Raw genomic sequence first — 8,332 nt, 5'->3', positions numbered from 1 at the left:
AAAAACAGGGAAGACTTCATCTCGAGAAGCTAATACGTTCATAAGCACATATTAAGACATACTCCCAGAAAGTCACAATAAACATCAATTTCATCGTTGGTTTTATATGACAGTTGGGTTAATTTTTTAATTAATTATAGTTTTATATGTTTGGACATATTTATTGAAATATACTATGATTTATTAAGATAATAATAGGCAGTCATAATTCTGGGAATTATAGCTTAATAAAATAAATATTTTGCCCTTATAGGGAAAGCAGAAGTTACAATCTTTATGTAGTATAGTAAAGTTATTTTCAAGACATATTCCATAGGAACCATTCAATTAAAGTGATACCAAATTTGGAATCAAAAGTTAGTGATCTAATGATTATCTCTAATGGGATATAGGAGGGAAAAGGATAGATTTTAGATACACAGAATTTTATTCAAAAGAAAAGGAACTTATCTTGTGATTTCAGTTACTTCATCCATGTGCGTCCTTCTGAGTCCACTACTGAAACATTTATTATTGCTGATATTATTTTATGGATGGAAAACATATTTAATCTAAGACTGGCTAATTAATTGAGTAACTGGTGGTCCCTCAGAGATCATACAGGATAGGAACTATCTAGAAACTAAAATGAGGACGTTAGAAGTAACAACTGAGGGAGGACCTGTTTACAGTTTCAAGTGTCATGAACACACTATACCAGCCACATAGGTGGGTACATTTCTGGTTTTGCACAATGCCAGAATTTATTGAGTAACAATAAATTCACAAGGTAGGGCAGCTTCAACAACAGCACTTGCCAGACAATTTTGCTTCTCTTAGTAGCTCTGCTGGCTGGTTTCTGTGTCACTTTAGTATAATGAAGAATCTCCTGGGCAGAGGGAACTCTAATTGAGAGCACATATTCATCAGATTGTGTGTGTAGGAAATTCTTTCGGGCGATATTTTTGATTAATGCTTAATGTAGAAAGAATCAGCACACTGTGTGTGCTGCTACTTACAGGAAGGTGGTCTTGAGTAGCATAAGAAAGAAAGCTGAAAAAGCCAAGGAGAGAAATCCTTCATAATCTGCTCCAGTTCCTGCCCCTAGTTTCCTGATCTGCTTGAATTCCTGCCTAGATTTCCCTTAGTTAAAGACTGTGGAATGGGAGTTGTAACATGAAATAAAACTTCCCTCTTCTTTGTTTTCGATCAGTGTTTCATTACAGCAGTAGAAAGCAAATCAGGACAGTAACCCTAGCCTAAGAAACCATTGGTTCATTAATCCTATCTTAATCACAAATATTCACACTGAAATCATACTTATGCATTACACAGTAAATATATCTATATATGCTTTTACATATGTCAGTTACGGAGCTGCTAAAAAGAGTAAAAGAGTCACACAATTTGAAGAAGCCTGAGAAACTATCCTTGTGAAACCAATAGGGATACAGGAGTTTCTACACTATAACTAAACTACAGGGAAGAAGTTGTGGGATTTTTTTTTTCTTTTTTTCCAGTAAGAGCCGTTAAGTTACAAGTTTGAGAGTGAAGCTACAGAGTTAAGTTCAGCTGTAGAGGTGAAAGGGTTGAGCCTAGTCCGGAGAAAGGAATGGACCAATTAATAAAAGGCAAGTCCAGATGGGAAAATAGGACACACAGACCATACTGTTACCAACAGCTTCTATGTCCGGATGAAGCCTAGGAAACAGTAAGCATGTCTCTACGTGTCAGTCCTTAGTGCATGTACCACATGGTCAGATTGTATAGTGGTAGTAGCCATCACTATGTTAGGTGTCCACCATTTTATGAGGTCAGAGGAAGAGATGTACGCCCCTCAGTTGGTCTACTGCTTCTTTATAGTTCCAGTACATTCCATAAATTTACAGGCTGGTACTCTTTCTGTTCTTAGGGATGCTTTGTTCATAAATTCTGTTACAAATGTGGTACTGGATAGATGGTACTATTTGTGGATCCATGTAAGTACCCAATCATCCCACATCCTCCAAATGGAGTTTAAAGGTGATTGTAAAAGGATTCTCTTAGGGCAAGGCACAATCTGAATACAATCACTGTTTTATACAATGTGGAGTAACTCAGAGCAGGACACAACTGGTCTCACGTCACAATCTGAACACAGTCTAAGGAAGGATTTGTCAGCTGCTGTCCTTTTCCCTCTGCCCTTAAATTAATTCATAGTATTTTTGATGGTTTTTAGGAGACAAAACCATCAAAGAATTTTTCTATCTTTCCCTTGGGCTATTGAAACTTCATGAAGAATGCCTTTATTTATGAGGTTAAGAAAACATTATTAAAAGGTGAAGGTATCTGTAATTTATTCTTGTGACTTCTGATCTGTGTGTGACATTTTAACTTGTCATAGGATTTTATTTTCCTGATGTAGCACAAAACCCACTCACCTGCCTCTTCCAGATCTAGAAAGAGTTTATATTCAGTCACTTCTTTAGAAATTTAATTTTATACACAACCTAAGTCCTAGGAAGGTTTCACCTAAATAGAAGTTTTCTTTGGATTGTTTAAGGAAGTATAAAGAATTAGGCCTAGTCTATGTAGACTCAAATGGAATAAAAACAACTGACCAAAATTTTCAGTGAGTTTTAGTTGGATTCCTTTTATGGGAAAGGTTGGGCTTGATTATTAACACAGTGGTAACTTGAAGGAATAGATGTTGTCACCCATACTTATCTCAGAGTTTCAAGTGTCTACAACAGGCATACATCAAAGTAAAAGTATTGCACAAAGCAGGCCAGGTATTTTTATTCAAGATTATTTCAGTAAGAAACAGAAGCTGCCATTAAATCCAAAACTTCTTCCACAGAAGACACAAGAAGAGAGATTTTCTAAGGTTGGGGTGAGCTCATGAAAAATTCATGACAAATATTTTGAGGATTACTTTGTTTGTTTTGTTTCTTGCCTGTATCCTAAGGCAACCGTCTCCTACCATGAAGATAGATGACCAAATGTTGTAGAGAAGGCCACTTGTGGGATAATCAGCACCCACTGTCACACAGAAACTTTGCAATATGGGGCTTTCGTCTTGGTTGGTTACATTTCAGAGAGAAGACTCCCGGGTCCCTTAAAAATATTGTGAAATTGGTGAGAAGCTTTTTGAAAAGTTTTTCATGCCAGAAGAGAAGATGAAGTATTTTTAATTAAAGAGTTCCTAAAATAAAGGTTTTAAGTAAAGAAAATTTAGGGTACCAGAAATCAGTGTCTTGCCTAAATTTTACCCAAGCTGAGAGATAGGAAAACATCCAGGCTTGATGACAAACTCGTACTGCTGTCTCTATAAACCACACATGGTCAGAAAGGATGGCTATTTCATACTTGTTCAAATCTGAGATGGTCTTTGAAAATAATCAAGTAGGAATTTAATTTGAGTTAAAATAAATATACAGTATGTAGAGGTAGTTCCCCAGAAATTCAGCTTACTTTGTTGAATAACATCCTGTCAGCACTTGCAGGAGTGTGGCGTGAAATGCCAGCACATTCCATGATGAAGCTCCCTCTGACGTCCAATTCAGCATGAGCAGAGCTCCCATATCTGAGATACTGGCTCATTATTTTTTTCTCCTTCATTATGACTTTTACGTGGCTTCCCTCTAGGGCCTCCAGTAGCTTTCCCCTTTCCATTTCTGAATCTTAAGGATTCAAATCTCATCTATTTGCAGGTCTATTAATGAGCAATAAGTGGAAATATCTGGCAAAGTCACTAATAAATGTAACCTTGTATTTTTAATAACAAACTGTCACCTTGGGAAACCCAGACATTATTGTGGTACTTCAACTTAATAAATTATCTCACCTTTGCCTGAACCAGAATGGAAGAAGGGAGAGCGGTGTTCAACAGAGTCTGCCTTACACAGCTAAGAGTCTCCTTGGTAAGAGTATTAATGAAACATTTATTCCATTCTTAAAAGGCTTTTCAGATATTGTCTGGAGCTTTCGTTTTTATTATACAGTATGGTTCTTTTGAATATTAATACTAATGGACTTGCCACTACTACATTCACAACATATTCATACCATTTCAGGCTGGGTGAAATTGAAAATGGGTGAACTCCAGTTTTTCAAGGGAGCCACAATAGCAATACCCTGTGGCAGAGAGATGACGGAATTTGTCAATAGAGGCTGTGTAAGGCTTGCTAATTCAGTTGGGGAATTTCAGATATTACAGTGGCTAAGATTTCCCTAGAGCATTCACTGAGGAATCAGTGTGTATAAATGGTATATTTCTTACAGTGGTTTGTAAATAAGGACGAATAAAGCAAATAGAAAAATTTAGACTTTTATACAGTAAACACGAATTATGCAATAGAAATTTGTCTTTTTAAAGAGGGGTAACTGAGCTATTTCTCATTTTCTGCCCTAGGGACTTCTAGGCTCCAGAAATGTTCTAGAAAGCCAGTGAATTTCCCTCCTCATTAAATGTCCAGGCTCTGACTATTGCCCTTAATGGCACAGCCCCCTCTCTCCAGACACGACACAGAGTCCTGCAGGCTAGCTTCAGATTGTACCACTGATGAGCCCATCTTTGAAATTTAGAATTGATCATAATGCAGAAACTGGGGTCATTTATCAAAAGCTGTTGTCCGTTAGCAACTTGCAGTGATCTCTTCCCTGTTGGGAAAATAGAGCCCAAAAAGTTGTAGAATTTAGGGTGTCAACATTTTACCCAGTCTCACACACTTATCTTGACAGAAAATAAAACCCAGGAAGGTTATGTGACCTGTATGTGGTAGGAAAACTTGCTGGTGACAGGAAGAGACTATTTACTTAGAAGTCCTCTTTCTGCCCAGTTCGTGTCTAACTGGTGCCATTCCTTTGTGATTGAGTAATGCTCTTAGGGTTAGAGGATGAGACATTGATGGGAGTTTGCACAAGCTGCCTCCTTAGAAGAGCTTCCTGGGACCAGGCCACTCTGGAGACCCTTTTGTTGTAACCATGCTTATGACTTCTGAGAAAAGCTACCCAGGTACTACTGCATTAATGATGTGGGAGTGAGTTTTTTTCTAATCTGTTGCTTTTATTGGTTAATTAATAAAAGAGACTGCCTAGGCCCATTTGAAAGGCCAACCCTTAGGTGGGTGGAGTAAACAGAACAGAATGCTGTGAGAAAGAAGCTGAGTCAGGCCATGATTCTCCCACCCGACACAGCCGCAGGTTAAGATCTTCCCTGGTAAGCCACCTCGTGGGCTACACAGAATATTAGAAATGGGTTAGATCAATATGTAAGAGCTAGCCAATAAGAGGCTGGAACTAATGGGCCAGGCAGTGTTTAAAAGAATACAGTTTCCATATAATTATTTCCAGAAGAGCTAGCCAGGTGGCGGGTAGCAGCCCGCCGCTCATATTACAACACCTTAACTGCCTCCCTCACATTGTTTTCAGGGTAGTACCAAACAATCATAACCCCTTTCTTTTGTACACAGGACAAAAGGAGGAACAAATCCTCCTGCAAGTTGTATAACTCTAAATGTAAGAACTCAGATTTTTAGCAGAAATCTTTCTGACTTGCACGTCAGATTCTTTAGATAATAATGTCTGCTTATGTGACCTCATCTTCATCTGAACTGCTACCATATTTGAAGGTAAGGGATGGTTGAAATGAGGTGGAGTCCTGAGAACCCTGTGAAATTGTCTTTGCTGCCTGACAACTTTTTCTTCCTCTTTTTGCTCCTTCCTATAGAAAACCTTGCTTCTCTTCCTGTAGAGCCTTGGTGAAAAAACACCTATGCTAAAGCCACCAATTCCTATAAAATATCTTTTCTTTCATTCCTCATTATTAATAGGTAATGCAGTTATCATTCACATGGGCATTTGAGTGCTTTCCAGAGATGATTGGGTCAATCTCACATTTGCATGTCCATGAGCATCTGTGGGTGTTACTCACCATTATTAAGAGAAGCCAGTAGAGCACGGGTGGAGTGGTTGATTAAGAGACCTGAGTTCATGGTTAAATAAGTCAAACAAAAATCCTCCATGGCTCTGAAAGATAAAAGGGAAAGTCATCAGTCTTCAGGTGAATGGAAAGGTTTTCTTACTTTAATGCCCGGGCCCATAAAAATAATGCAATGTTCCTCTTCCCCCTCTTCCACCTCCATGCAACATTCCTTTTCCCCAAGTATTTTCAGGATATTTTTCACATGATTTAGAAAAGATGAGAAAGTAGTCTTCTGTTTCTGTTCTTGGATTGTGTATTGGATACCATGTTCTGTGCTTGAACAAAATTATATTTGAAGTTTTGTTTTACAAAGGAATTGTAGACCTCTACATAACCCTCAGAAACAGTTGAGGCCATGTATAGGTACCAATACTATTAGCTGTGTGATTTTGAGCCATTGAATCTCCACATTTGTTTCCCATCTCCAAAATAATATTATTTCACCTGGCCTTTAAGAGGTTTAAATTCTCTTAAACATTCCAGAGAATATTTCTGGAGTTACCTAGAATATCTAAGAGGTTGATTCTCATACATTATGGTTTCTTGTACTTTCTAATATAGAATTTCTCAGAGTTAAAATTTTTTGGGAAGAAAAATTAATAACAGATAAAAAAAACTCTAATCTTTAAGATAGATGTCCCAACTATCTTAAAGGTATCAGGGCCATAAGAATTATAGTAAGTGGCCAGTAGTGTTTAGATGTTACACCACCAGAAAAATTATTACCTGATGGAGGTTAATTTTGTCCAGACAAGGTCTGTAGGAACATCGATTTTGGAAACTATTGCTCACTTTTGTTACAGTAGCTTGCTGTCTTTCTAGTATCTGTACTGTACTGTGTAATCTCATGTGGTGTGTATATGAATCATGTGCCTGTCCAATGGTCTCTGTACTTTACAGTTTATATCATCCTACCTCCTTCTGTAGAAGATCTCTGAAGAAGGCAATGCTGTCTTCTGTTTGGTTTTATAATCTATGCTTTATGACTATGTCTGTGTCTGACTTTGTGCCCTGCCTCTTAGATACCTATTAAGTCTAGTTTGACTCTGTGACTGAAACACAAACTAACATCCATTTAGAAACTTTGCTGAATAAGGAGATGGAAAGAATGTATATGCATGCAGAATTATCCCATATCTCATACTCTAAAAGGAATACAGAAATGCACAGGTGCCTATGCTAAATAAGAGATGTCATTAATCTTTGTCTAGATTTGGAAACTGAATTTTATTTGCGCTCCAAAATCAACTAACTTTAACCCTCTCAAAGGAATATATATAAAAGTAAAAAGTATTGCATGCTATACTACATCTTTATATATAGATTGGGGATCTTTCACATCGGTGAGATAATTGCCAAGAGTATTTAAGGATTCATAATCAGGTGAAGAAAGCAATTGAATAATTGAGCTAAGAGATGCACTAATTCATACTGGAAATGGAATTGTGGTGTATTTGTACTATAAATAGATGACTGTAGAGTTATAAGACAGAATCATGCTTGGTCATTCTCCTGCACCCATGCATATAGTACATATTTGTGTCATATTCATCAATATATTTCTCAGCAACTATTTCTTCATGTGTCTGAAAGGATACAGAATTTAGTAGAAAAATCACTACAAAATTTGGACACACACTACTTTGACTTCCCTTCCGTTATTCTTTCTTAATATAACTTATTAAACTAAGCAATGCCGTACAAAGTCCTTACTCTAATCCCAACTCCACTGTGCCCTTTCTCTAATATATTGACATTCTAAGCTGCTCATTTTTCCTAAATTATTCAGAGTGCTGCTAGCTGATTGTATATTTCTTAATAAATAATAACAATGATTATTCTTATCTATACAACTATTTTAATTCAAAATAATAATTCTATTTAGCATTAAGTGCATATTCATGTTGGCTTGATAAACAGAGGTTTTAGTGAATAATAGACATGAAGGACTAAATGAAGGGATATGATGTTAGAGAGAAAAAAGACACAAGTTATTAAAACCTCGCACAGTTTTCCAGAAATTTGTGATGTGATTATGAAACTAAAATATACTTTCTTAATATACTGTAATGCTTCTGAGAATCCAAGAAGCCAAAGAATTGGTACAGTTGATATGGTTGGAAAACTGAGATGGGTTCTACTATATAGGCTGTGTTGTGAAAAAAAGGCTTTCAGAATGCGCATTAATATGGGAGTGTGTGTGTGTGTGTGTGTGTGTGTGTGTGTGTGTGTGTAAATGAATGAATGGTGTGAAGCTCAGAATTGACAGAGCAATGTGTTCATATAAAATCTTAGTGACCCCTTTTCAGGATTAGGGAAAATCTTGGTGCCAGGGAAACTTCACAAAATCCACAAGGATGACCCCCAGCTATGGGGAGAAGCTTGGTC

The 8,332-nt window shown here is 37.1% G+C and overlaps 1 protein-coding gene across 3 annotated transcripts in view; it reads left to right on the top strand.

Annotated features, from left to right (window-relative positions):
- Lrrc4c (leucine rich repeat containing 4C) overlaps positions 1–8,332 on the top strand; it is a 219,217-nt gene that overhangs the window by 133,627 nt on the left and 77,258 nt on the right. The window lies entirely within an intron of this gene.

The sequence above is a fragment of the Microtus ochrogaster genome (assembly GCF_000317375.1).
Source record: "Microtus ochrogaster isolate Prairie Vole_2 chromosome 14 unlocalized genomic scaffold, MicOch1.0 chr14_random_1, whole genome shotgun sequence".
NCBI lineage: Eukaryota > Metazoa > Chordata > Mammalia > Rodentia > Cricetidae > Microtus > Microtus ochrogaster.
Note: the sequence above shows the minus strand (reverse complement) of the source record. Positions and strands in the feature narration are given on the sequence as shown.